Source organism: Otolemur garnettii, unplaced genomic scaffold (assembly GCF_000181295.1).
Source record: "Otolemur garnettii isolate 467f Iridium unplaced genomic scaffold, OtoGar3 scaffold00031, whole genome shotgun sequence".
NCBI lineage: Eukaryota > Metazoa > Chordata > Mammalia > Primates > Galagidae > Otolemur > Otolemur garnettii.
Window position 1 is genome coordinate 10,427,592 of NW_003852426.1, and position 13,624 is coordinate 10,441,215.

At 44.1% G+C, this 13,624-nt stretch overlaps 1 non-coding gene across 1 annotated transcript; it reads left to right on the plus strand.

The window, feature by feature from the left end:
• The first annotated feature begins 12,405 nt into the window (after window positions 1–12,405).
• Window positions 12,406–12,512, plus strand: LOC111725107. The gene has a single exon (XR_002773252.1). It is a non-coding gene; the product is annotated as a U6 spliceosomal RNA (small nuclear RNA).
• Window positions 12,513–13,624: the final 1,112 nt, after the last annotated feature.

Genomic DNA, 13,624 nt, shown 5'->3' on the forward strand with positions numbered 1-13,624 from the left:
CTGGTTCTTGATCTTATCTAGGCTAGAAATGTGGAAGTGACGATGGCGCCTCAAAGAACCAAATACCTCAATGTGACTGTGCTCATCTGTTACTAATGCCCAGTGAACGCAAAAAGGACTCACAAAGGCAGAGGGATAAACACATTTAAGCCAGACCTATTTCCCAAGGAATAATTTAAAGATGGTTCAAACAAGCACTTCAGACACACACAAATAATGATTTCCCCATGGAGACAATGTGTGCTCACTGGCACTTTGGCTTTGGCTTTACATGAGAATCCCATAAAAAGTTAGGGGCAAGATAAAAAGAAACAAGTAGGGCATGATGGAAGGAAGCCGTCTGTGCTGTAGAGGAATATCCCAGCCAGGCAAACCCCGGGTGGCGTCTGCTGCTGTCGGCAGAGGTGCCATGCATGGGTAGAGAGAGGACCCCTACCCGTTGCTTCCCTGTGATGTGTGCAGTGGGCCTCTGGGCCTACCCACAAGGTAGGTTTGCCCAGGTTTGTTGGTCTCCTTTTGGCAGAGAAAACCATTAAACAGCCTTGCAGCTGGGCAGTGGGGAAATGGCTTAGTCCCACTAGGTGAGATGAGAGTCACAGGGAAACATTTATTTCTGACTCTGGTGCAGTCCACCCTTCTGTCCCTTAGGCCACCTTTAGGCTTCTGCTCTCATGATAGCCCGTATTTTGGATATTTTGGCAGAGGGGACTCAAGAGGTTCAGTGCAGCCAACCGTGTCCATTTGACCTACTCCTAATTCCCCTACTGGGAACATCAGTGTGTTTTCAACAAGCCTTGAAAACCCAGACCCTTACCTAAGGTTTTCAGGCTGTAAGGGGTCATCAAAAGTGGTGAGTTGTTTTCAGTATTTTAAGAAATGTTGTTTTTTTTAAAGCCTAGCTCTTCTGTAATAAGAATCTATATGTTGGCTGAAGAACAGGTTTCTTTGCTAGGCCTAGAATTACATCAATTCAGAATGTCAAAATGCTATTTTTTAAATTTCAGAATATTATGGGGGTACTAATGTTTTGGTTACATGGATTGCTTTGAATGTCATGATACTAGTAAATTTCACTTACAAGTGTTGATTGGCTATTTCTGGCACATTAGGACTTGTGGGGACTTTTTTTTTAGGGCATGGACCTGACTGACAGACTCACTGTTAAATTTCCCCTTTTCTCTCAACGTGTACCCTATGCAATTCCTCACTGCTCATCTAGGTTTCTAAGAGGGCAACACTTGCATCATCCTGAGTTAGGAGCTCCTGGCCTGTTATCTCTCCCGGCTGGGGTCCCTGCTTTACCATCCTACACAACGGATAAAAACCAAGAGAGAGAGCGCACAAGGATAAGGACTTTCTGGGACCCGCACTAGTCTTCTCCAAAGGTCATATTAGCAAGGGGATGGGTGGAGAACTCGACTGGGCCTTATCCTCCAGGCCCCCAGTGTGGGCCCTGACACAGACCAGGCTTCCCTGCTGAAGTGTTTAGAGTGCAGAACAAGGTCAGTGTGATGGCTCACGCTTGAAATCCTAACACTCTGAGAGGTCGAGGAGGGAAGATCCCTTGAACTCAGGAGTTTAAGACCAGTCTGAGCAAGAGTGAGATCTCATCTCTACTAAAAAAAAAAAAACAAGATAAATAGAAAAATTAGCCAGGCATTGTGGCAGGTACCTATAGTCCTAGCTCCTTGGGATGCTGAGGCAGGAGGATTGTTTGAACCCAGGACGTTGCTTTGAGCTAGGCTGAGGCCATGGCATTCTAGCCTGGGCAATAGAGTAAGATGCTGTCCCCTCACCCCCAAAAAGCAGCACAGAACAAGCTGTGGGGCCACTCAGGAGCCCCCAGGTCCAAAGGCTTCTCACCTACAACTTGACCAGGCTCACATACAGACGCAACGTAACACCCACAATTGACCAACTCATTATAGAAAGAGTGCTAAAAGGGGTATCTGGTGGCAGTGAGGTTGGAACCCACTGGAGCACTGGACCACCCCTCAGGAGCTCCACCCACCAGCCTGAAATCAGGAGGTCTGTCTATGTGCCACTGTTGTTTGAAGATGGCAAAGAATCAGAGGCAAGGATTGGAATGCCGCTGACTCAAGAAAAAGCCTTGATTTACTCAAAAGCCATCAAATCCCAATAGACAAAGCAGAAAGAGAAGTGTAGATTCTGTGTATGACTAAAGGGAAAAGAATTTTAAGGGTAAGTGGAGGAGCTTCCCAGGTTGTAGGCTGTGGCCTTGACTCATGTTTGAGGTGGGGTTCCATGAGAGTAGACCTGAGACTTATGCAAAAGTAATTTACTAAGAAATGACTCTTGGGAATGCCCACAAGGGAAGGGGCCGCTGAGCAAGGAGAAGGTGGAGATAAGCAAGGGGCCATCTCAGGTAAAAGACTAGTGAAGGGAGGATTCAGCCTGACTGCACAGCAGCCTTCTTCTGAAGCTGTGGCCCAAGGCAAATGGCCTGCACATGTATGCTCCTCACCCCACAGTCAGGGGTTAAGGAGCTTTGGGGGTGAGGAGAGACCCATAAGCAAACCTTCCAGCTCATTGTGTGAGGGGCCAAAGTGGCTCCAGTAGCCAGAAGACAGTTGGCCAAAGATGAGTTGCAGGTGCCAGCAATTAAAATCACACCTAAAAATGTAGGGGGTGTGCAGAGGAGTGGCAAGAAGGGATCCTGGGGGGACCATTTGGAGCACCCACTTTAGCTGCCATGGCCCAGCTGCCCTGCCTGGGTTCTTGTCTCTGACCTGGCTTCTCTGGCTGCCTTGGCTCTGGGACTTGGGTTTGGAGACTGTGACCTGAAGATCCCATCCTTCTACCCTCTCGGGCATGAGCCAGAGGGCTGGTGGTCTGTCCTAGACCAGGTGGCCTCACTGAGGTAGATGGCAGGAGCCTGGGGTGGAGCCCAGCTCATATTCACCTTGCCCTGCCCCTGGGGAGCCACACCCATAAGCCTGCTAGAGACCAGCCAGGAATGTGTGGGTCTGTCTACACAGCAGATTGTGCATACGGAGCATTCAAGTCCTGCTCATCTGCCTTTTAGGATTATTCACACCACTGTTGTTTTCCATTCTTCTGTTTATAGGGCTGTTTCATCTCTATGCATGAGTTCATTTATTTTCTAGAGTTGTCAGATGAAAAGGTAGAAAATAACATATTGATGACTTATATGTGTGTGTGTGTGATTTGTTGAGTACAGAAATCCATTTTCATTAAAGAGAATACTCCGGTGCTTCCTTTCCAGAGATGTTTATGTTGATAATAATTATAAATAATGATGATAATACTTATCACAAGAATGGTAGCTAGTGTTTTGTGTGCTATGCGCTGTGCCTTGTATGAATTATGTTGTCATCATTTCTATCATTCCCATTTTGCAGAGAAGGAAACTGAGGCGTAGAAAGATTAGGTAACTTCATCAGAGCCACACAGCTGCTGAGACACAGCAAAGGGACTCAATTCTTTGAGGGTATGTCACCCTCCCAAGCCTGCCTTTGACTCTCATTGCTGTCTGATGTTGGCTACTGTTGGAGACGTGAGTGTAGGCTGAGAAGTTTCAGAAAACAAAACCAGCAGAATTATTTCTGCTGTGGACTCACTACTTCAACAGCAAAGTGGGAAGGTACCCAAAGGACACGTGAAGATTAGAATAAAGCAGACAGCCACCTGTGTGGCTGTGATCTGACTTCATCATAAAGCTGATGACAGTTGCATGCCCAACCCTAAGAGAAATGCAAGGCATTGAACAATTTTGGTACTAACTTAGCTACGATTGGTGTTCTTTACATGCCCCTACTTTTCCCCAACATGTGTCTGTTTTTTCCTAGCTTCAAAGGAAGTTGGCCCTGGGTACAGTGGCTCACACCTGTAATCCTAGCACTCTGGGAGGACAAGGCAGGAGGATTACTTGAGATCAGGAGTTTGAGACCAGCCTGAGCAAGAGGGGGACCCTGCCTCTACTAAAAATAGAAAAAATTAGCTAGGCACCTTGGTGTGCACCTGGCATCCCAGCTACTTGGGAGACTGAGGCAGGAAGATTGCTTAAGCCCAGGAGTTTGAGGTTGCTGTAAAATAGGATGATGCCATTGTACTCTAGCTTGGGTAACAGAGAGAGAGAGAGAGAGAGAGAGAGAGAGAGAGAGACAGAGAGAGACTCTGTCTCAAAACAAACAACAACAATTAAAAAAAAAGAAAAAAAAGAATTTGGGAAGAAATGAGGGGAATGAAGAGAGAGCTGGGAAGCCTGTGACAGTGGCTTGGTACATTCTCTCACACATGTATTTGCAGCGCACACTTAGATAAGAATGCCAAGGATTCCCACACTGGCATCTCCACACATAGGGTCAGAGCTCTCATAATATTTGACCTCCGGGTATAGTAAAAGGGCACAGCCTAGAAACAGATGAAGATGTTACTCTGTAGACAAAGGGAAGACGCCTTCATGAAGTTTAGGCTTTAGTTTTTTAAGTGATGACCACAGAAAGATAACTTGACTCATTTAGAAAGCCTTCTTTTTAATCTGTTTTTAGCAATGACTACTTTCTACTAAAGAGAGAGACTTGGGGGAAACAGAGAGAAATAGTTTTCTGTGGGTGATTTATAGAGCAAGCTATTTCTGGGGATTAAGATTGTCTACCTTGGTTTGAGTTATTTGATTATTTAAAAACTTGAATGAGCGTGAGACAGTTAATTTGTCGGCTCTCTGGTTGACCTTTGTGTCATCATGTCCTCTCCAGATGACTTCTGGAGAGATTTATCTGGGGTGGCCCCACAGTTGAGCTTGAGCCTGCAATAGTATTTAGCCCCTCTTCCTCCCAGCAGGCCCCTCCTTGGGGTCTCTCACAATGGCTGCCTTTGAGCCTAGAGAGCCTCAGCCATGCAGACCTCTGTCTAATGTCTCTGAGGAAAATGCTGGAATCCCTCAGAACAGAGCGGAACTGGAAAGGGAGACGTCATTATCCCAGAACGGACTGTAAATTGTGCTGTTTAGTCTGTAAAGCAATTAGGTCTGGGGAGTGTAATGTGACCCTCTTGTGGCCTCTGCGGCCCCTGTAGGGCTATTGGTTCTCCGTGGGCACCAGCACTGAGCTTTGGGGGGCTGGATTCAGTACTCCTTAACTCCAATGGATGCTCTGAAAATAGGCCAATCTCCCATCAGGTGAACGGCTACGTGTACAAAGGGCTTAGACTTGGTCTTAAGGATCTGAATTCAAACCCAAGTTTTGGTTCTTTCCTGCTGTTTAAGCTGCAGTAAGACCAGTCACTGTGGCTCCCCTGAGTGAGCTCCCCTGAGTGAGCCTCAGTTTCTTTGAATGAGCCTAGTCACCTCCGCCAGGCAGGTTTAGCAGAATCATGCAGAACTCCCCAGGGTGCATTCTCCTTAGTCCATTTGACCTCTGCAGACTGGGCAGTGCCATGCTCTAAAGGTCCACCATGATTTCTATTTGCTGCTTGAGAATCCCGGCTGGCCTGGAACCTTCCCCGTGCATGCTTTTCTTCTACAGTTTCTGTGGAATGCCCTTACCACCTTGTGTAGAGTGGGTCTTCCCTGCTGTTCTCCCTCGCAGTATCCTGGCTGTTTCCTGCACACCACGTAGCCACAGTGTCCATCACCTTTGCTTAGTTCTTCTTACCTGTCTTCCCTACTAGATCGTGAGCTTTACAAAGCACGTGACGGTGGTTGCCTTGGCACACTCTGCGCTAGAACCTAGGATAGGGCCTGGCACACAGTGACTGCTCAGTAAATATTTTGTGGGACAAATGAATGAAAAGTAATACATGGCCAGTAGGCAGCCAAAAAGCAGGTGGGAGCCAATGCCCTCCTCCTTACTCAACTGAGGTCCACCAGGGTAGCTTCTTCCCTCGTTCCTCCTGGGTATCCTCACCCATTATACCACAACCTTGAAATCCCTACCTGCAGACTTCTTGTACATGAGCAAGAAATAACACTCTTTTTCATTTTATGCTGCTGTTATTTTGGCTCTTTTGTTCTATACAGCCAAGACTTATTTAGCTTGTACTCCAGGGAACTTGTATTCAAGGGCAACTCCACCAGGCTGGAGATGGCTTTGTAACAGCAAATAAAATAATAAAGGGCCTGTGTGTGTGTGGGAGGGAGGGAGATTCACCAGAATCTGGGGGGGGGGGGGTTAGTGCCAGAAGGAGTCTCTTTTCCCCAGTGAAAGATAATGCACTGGGAAGAATCCTGCTATACTGTGCATTAAGCAAAGTCTCTTTGCTACGTGTGGACTCCAGTGCACATTTGTTTTAAATTATTCCCTAATTGCTTAAGTGTTTGTGGTGTCTTTGTTCTTAACTTAGGAGCTGGAGAGTAGAAGGAGGGATTCTCTCAGTCCTCACTCCTTTACCCCCAGGATGGAGACCCTCATAGAGGATCACCTTATGAGGCTTAGTGAGAGGCTGATTGGTTAGAAAGCCAAGACTTCAGAGCATGAGAAATGGAATGACCACTGTACTTCCCTTCTAATCCTCCAAATTCCAAGCCCAAACTTGGCACTGTGTCGTGAAGTCTGACTGTTTTGCTTTTGTGGCAATGCTAACATATACCTCATTAGGCTGTTTGTCTTAAAATCCACCCACTCTTCAAAAGAAGAAAATAGCCAGGGCTTAAAATAGTTCACTTGTATATGTGGGAGCCATTGCCAGAGGTTTAATAAATATTGAAAACTCCTTTTAGGTCTTTGCTAGACCTACTTCTTGGGGCAAGAAGCCGCAGGGACTTGGCCAATGCACTCTGTTGGGATCATGGGTGGGCGCTCATGACTGCAGGGAGGGAGGGACCTCCCGTCCTCTCCAGAGACAGGAGAGGCCCAGGAAATCATGGAGAACAGCCACCATATCGTTTTATATCTGAGATAAGAGAGAACTGGAGATGGCGCGTGACTTATGCAGGGTCTCACAGCCTGGAGTGGCAGAGCAATAACTTGAACACCTCCTAAACTCACTCCTCTCACCCACACCTCAATCAGAGGCATGGACATGTAGGAGTCCAGCCTCCCTAATTCACAGGTAATGCCTGCGTGCCCCACCCACAGTCTCTACCCAAATCCAATCAAAAGGATTGGACATATGCAAAGGGTAGGATATATTCTGTTTATCTATAAGAAAAACTACTCATTTGTGGAACTGTCACTCTGTGCCTCAGCCCTATGCTTTACACATGCAGCTCATTTGATCTTTGAAACAACTGTTAGATAATTTATAATTATTAGTGGTTATAATTCATAGATTATTACTTTGCCCTTTGAGGCTTGGAGTGGCTAAGTTTTAAGTGACTTGCCGAAATGTACACAGCTTGAAAGGTATAAGGCCTAGAACTGGGTCCAGGAACTCTTGCAGTCTGACTCCAGATTCCATAGTCTTAACTAGTATACCATATAGGCTTGTAGACTTTTAACACCTTAACTTTTCTGTTCAGGGAATTTAGTACTGCTCACCAAACATCATGTCCCTGGAGTGGCTTTTCCTTTGGTGATGATGGAGTCACATAAATTTGTTCACAGTTTCTGGTCTGTTTTGTACATACTTGTGGCTCACGTTTAAAGGATATAGTTTGTATCATTTCTCATGTCATGCTTGCATAGATCTGAATGTAATACAGAGACAGAGAAGGAGCCTCAACCGATCTAGGCTGCTTTGCAAGTTGCTTTGCCCATTAGACGATATGACCCAGCATGTCCACCAGAGCTTAAAGTGTCTGTGGCATATTGAACTGCTATATGAAGTCTTTGTCAGGCCTAACAAATGAATCACAGTGCTATTAAGATTCTAAGAAAAGACATGTCATCGTGTGTGGAGAACTATTCTCCTTTGAGAAACAGCTTTGGCTTGTTCTTCAGTACTAGAGAGGCTGAATATTTGCACATGTGAACTGAACGGCCCATCATAAACTGGGTATCAGTTGCCTGTCCCATTAAACCATAAAGTCGGGTGCACATGCATCTCTCCATCATCAGATGAAAGTGGTATATATGCAGCTAGGCTCAAGCAGCTCATAAGGCATATGCAAGTTTCATGACACAGTGATACAGACGCCAAGGCCCATACTCCTACTCAAGGCCAACTTTCTAGTCTGCGACTTATGACGTTTTACATGGCCTATGTTTAGGATGGTCTCGTGTTTGGTTTAATACTCTCCTGTCACCATCTTGAAATTTTAAATAACTTTTGATTTCATTTTTCTTTGGGCTCCACTAATTATGTAGCCAGTTTTGTTCTTGCCACACTGCCCCCTCCCTCTTAACCTGCACCTGTGGCTGTATGGGGAATTTCCTATGATTCCACAAGGATAGAAAAAAGTGGGTCTCTTTGCTAGAAGAAGAAGAGAAAGAAGAAAAAATTGGGTCTTCACCTACATATGATTCGCTCTCTGTAAGATGCTGACACTAGCTGAAAGTGGATGGCTATAACACTGTAGCCTCACTTCAGGTGTCCTTGAAACACAGTGGTGAAAGCAGATCCTTTCAGCGGGCAGAGCTGTTCATCTTTCCTGGAAGAAGAGATGAGCAAAGGGTAGGATCTTTACGAATTCATGCATAGTGGATAATGGGTTGGCCTAATGGTCAAGGAGTTGGAAAATTGGGGATAAGAAGGTCTGGGGAAGAGGTACATAGATAAATCTTTCTAAATGGGTACATAATGTAAAGATTTTTGTGTCTAGTGTGAATGCCTATCAAAGAGCAGCCTCACAGAAGAGGATCTTAATAATCTGCTGGACAAGACAACCCATTCTGAGATCAGACATCCTCTTTCCTCAGCCACTCTTCCTTGCACAACTGGCTTGTGAATGAAGTGACCTTGGTGGCAAGAAGGAACATTATGTATGAGCTCAGTACCATGGAATTCGACTCACCAAGACTACCCAGGCTACCACCACTGCTAAGTGCCTAAACTGCCAACAGCAGACACCAACACTGAGACCTTGAGAGTGAGCCATTCCTCGAGGGAAATCATCCAGGTACCTGCCAGTAGGTTGATTATTATAGACTGCTTCCATCATGGGAGAGATGGCTCTTTGTTCTTTCTTTAGTAGATGCTTTCCTTGGATATAGATATGCCTTTTCTGCCTATAATGCTTCTGCCAAAAACATGGTATATGGACTTACAGAATCCACTATCATAGTCACCTTGGTCACCATACTCCACTGACCAAGGAACTCATTTTTTAGGCAATGAAGCACAGTGATGGGCTCATACTCATGGAATTCCTTGTGCTTACCATGTTTTCCATTACAGTGAAGCAACTGACTTGATAGAATGGTGGAATGGCCTTTTGAAGATATAGGGATGTCCCAGCTGGGTGGCAATACCTGAAATAACTGGGGCAAATATATGCCCAAATCAGAGAATAATGTGTAGTGCCATCATGGCTGATTTTATGTGTCAACTTGATTGGGGTAAGAGCTGCCCAGGTAGCTGGCAACATTCTTTCTGGGTGCATCTATAAGGATGTTTTATGAATAGATTAGCATTTGAATCAGTAGACTGAGTAAAGAAGATCTACCCTCATGAATGTGGGCAAGGCATCATGCAATCCATGGAGGGTCCAAATAGAACAAAAAGAGGGATAAAGTATTGTATCTCTCTACTTCAGCTGGGACATCCCCTTCTTCTGCCCTCAGACATCAGTAAATCTATTTCTAAAGATAGTATCTACTCTTGCATCATGGGCTTTTGGACTCTGGGACTCATACCAGCAGCCCCCTTGTTTCTTAAGCCCTTGTCCTCAGAATGAGCTATAACATATGGTTTCTAGGTTCTGAAGCTGGCAGACAGTGTATGTGGGACTTCTCAGCCTCCATATTTGCATGAGCCAATTCCCATAATAAATCTATGTCTGCACATAGCGTACTGGTTCTGTTTCTCTGGAAAAGCCTACTTCAACTGCTCTTTCTCCCATAGTGAGGATTCAGGCTCCAGGAATCAAGGAGAGGATGGGGGTGGGTTCTTTCACTATTACCACTATTATTACCACTTGTGAAACTTCACTTGTTCCTGAAACTTTGGGCTCCTCTTGCCTAAAGGGCATAACTTCCACTGGAGGAATGCATCCTTCACAACAGGGGTCCTCAAACTACGACCCATGGGCCACATGCGTCCCTCTGAGGACATTTATCTGGCCCACTGGGTATTTTTGCCACTGCTGCCTGTCCTGCTTAGAAGCTGACTCATCCCGGGCCCGCAGTCCGGCCCTCCAACAGTCTGAGGGACAGTGAACTGATCCCCTGTTTAAAAAGTTTGAGGACCCCTGCTCCACAACAATGATTCCATTAAACTTGAACTTGGGACTCTGTTCTCCTAGTGACAGGGATCAACAGGTATAGAAGGGGCTGTTGTGTGAACCAAAGTGACTGATCTTATGAAGGGGAAGTTAGTTGCCACTATACAGAGGGAGTAAGGAGAAACATGTTGGTATGTCTGGAATTCAGGAGATCTTCTGAGCTCCTTTTGGTACTACTATGTTCCTTGGTGAAAGTCAATGGTAAACTACAACAGCCTAGTACAGGCTGGACTGCTAGTGGTCCAGACTCTTTAGGGTTAAAGGTTGGGTAACCCTCATCAGGTAAGAAACTTTGACTACCTGAAATGCATATTCAAGGCAAAGGAAATATTGACTGGGTAGTAGAAGGTAGATATTTCATAAATACCAGCTAGGACCAAATGGCCTGTTGCAGAAATGATGACTATAATAACTGTCAGTGTTTTTTATTTTTCTATGACTGTATTAGCTTATCTTTCCCCCTTTCCTTCCCCATCTTTTATTTCTTTACCACCCAACATAAGATGTGTTAATAGTAGTTAACATTATATCTTAGTATTTGATGAATGTGACTCAGCTGAAAAAGGAATGAATATCACCCAAAGATGGATAAAAATTCTTGTATCTTCTTTTACAAAGAAGGTTACTGTGTTTTTGGTAGTTCATGAGATAGGTGCATTATGCAAGACAAAGCACGATCCTGCTATTGGCTTTACCTGGAGGCTTAAGTCTGACTGGAAGAAATACGTGTGAGTGCTAAGTTATCATGGGTTGGACTGCAGTGTATGTGATGAATTTTAACTTAGCTAAGTTGCAATTATGTTTCCCAGAGTTCTTTTCTCTCTATGGTTCTAGGTTAGGGTTGGCTGCAAGGGAAATCTGCGTGATATCAGAAAGGCAGAAGTAAAGCTATAGTCATTTTGCTATGCTTTAGGTATTGTAAGGCAGGTACTGTTGCAACTCACACACATTGTAACAGACCCACAGGTGAAGTGTCAAAGCTGGGCATGCAGGTCTACCAGCTCCTACCTGAATCCTCCTTTCTCCTCTGAATCCTGGGCCTAGTGCAGGTGGAGCTGTGTGGTCAAGCTGCCAGCTTGTCCTGCTGACCTCTTTTGTCATCAAGCATGAAGATGGTGAGATACAGACCTGATTCTATTCACCCTTCTGGGTTCTGGCTGAACACTGATTTGCTCCACTTCACATCCATCTTCCATTCTCAACTTCCAGCTCTGCTGACCTTGGGCCCAACACTAGATACCAAGGTGACAGCCTTAAATAAACTTCATTACCACCCCCCAGGCTGTGTCTCAGCTCATAAATCCCTTATTCTATATCACTCAAAGTGGCTCATCTTCCCTGATCAAATTGTGACTGATACACCCACACTGGTAAATCCTCTCTCAAAAATCCTTTCCTATCCACTATTCCACTTAATCCTTACTGGAACCCCTTGAGGTAGATATTATTATACTCATTTTGAAGATAAGGAATTTGAAATTAGACAGGTTTCCCTAAGTCATGCAGCTATGAAATCAAGCCACGACTCAAAGCAAGATAAAAAAGATACTGTTCAAACTTCTATGTTCCCCACTTTGAATCTACATTACATTTATGAATTTGTCTTCTTGCTGTTTTGTTTCTGATCCTTGTGTAACCAGAGGTTGAAAAATTAGGTTTCAAGGGTGATGATCATAAGACTGACTTGACTTTTCTTTTTCCTGCTGTCCTTTCACATCCGTGTGTGTTGTGTGGGGGGCATCTTTTCCCAGCTACTAGGTAAAAACGCAGGCCCAGTGACTCTTCTCTTCATTAGTAAGCAATAGAAAAGTTCTGCAAACATGTTAGGGAGCAAAACATATCATATCCAACCTTGTGTATTAATTAGCACTTCAATTCATATTTGAATAAAACTTCCTTCTTCTCTGACTCTCTTATGCTCACCTCCTCCTTGGCTACAATTGGTTGTAGTCTAAGTGCCCACCTTTGGGGAAAGGATGTGGTTTGTATCCTCTCTTTCTGGCTTAACTTTCTCCCCATTCACCCTTCTCCCCAGGACTGGAATTGTGAGGAAGAAGGAGAGGCAGGAAAGTTGTGTGTGTGTTTTTAAAAAACAGGGTTCCATATTCCCTTCAGCAGCACATATACTAAAATTGGAAAGACACAGAGAAGATTAGCATGGCTCCTGTGCAAGGATGGCACGCAAATTCGTGAAGCGTTTCATATTTTTTCATAATTATTAAGTCATGGAAGGAGCCCAAGTGCCCATTGACTCATGAATGGATCAATAAATTGTGGTATATGTATACCATAGAATATTATGCAGCCTTAAAGAAAAAATGGAGATTTTACCTCTTACATGTTTACATGGATGGAGATGGAACACATTCTTCTTAGCAAAGTATCTCAAGAATGGAATAAAAAGTATCCAATGTACTCAGTCTTACTATGAAACCAATTTATAGCTTTCTTATGAAAGCTATAACCCAATTATAGCCCAAGAAGAAGGGGAAAGGGAAGAGTGGGGGAGGGATGGGTGGAGGGAAAGTAGTTGGTGGGACCACACCTACAGTGCATCTTACAAGGGTACATGTGAAATTTACTAGGTGTAGAATATAAATGTCTTAACACAATAACTAAGAAAGTGTCGTGAAGGCTATGTTGACCAGTTTGATGAAAGCATTTCAGATTGTGTGTAAAACCAGCACATTGTACCCTGTGATTGCATTAATGTACACAGCAATGATTTAAGTTAAAAAAAAAAAGGGAGGGGGGATAGAACAGGGTTTCATACCTTAATTGACGTACCATAAAAATTCACCCATTATAAATGTATAATTCAATGATTTCTTGTAGACTTAACAGAGTCGTACAACCATCATAATTTTTAACTCTGTTAAAATATTTCCCTTATCCCCAAAAGTTTCCTCAGGCCTGTTTGCAGATAACCTTCTCTCTTTTTTGCAGATTACCATCCAAGGCAGCCAGTGATCTGCTTTCTGTCTCAACAAATTTGCCTTTTCCAAATATTTCCTATAAATGATATAAGACAACAACATAGTAATTCATGTTTGGATTCCTTTACTTAGTATAACAATTTTTTTGAAGTTTTTTGGTTTCTTTTTTGAAGTTCGTCCTTGCTGTGGCACAAATCAGAAATCTATTTCTTTCCATTGCTAAGTAGCATTCTGTCATATGGATATACCATGTTTTATTCATTCCCCAGATGATGGGCATTTGGACTGTTCCTAGTTTTTGGTAATTATGACTAATGCTCTAATAAACATTCACATGCATGTCTTTGTGCAGATATATCTTTTTATTTCTCTTGGATTTGTTCCT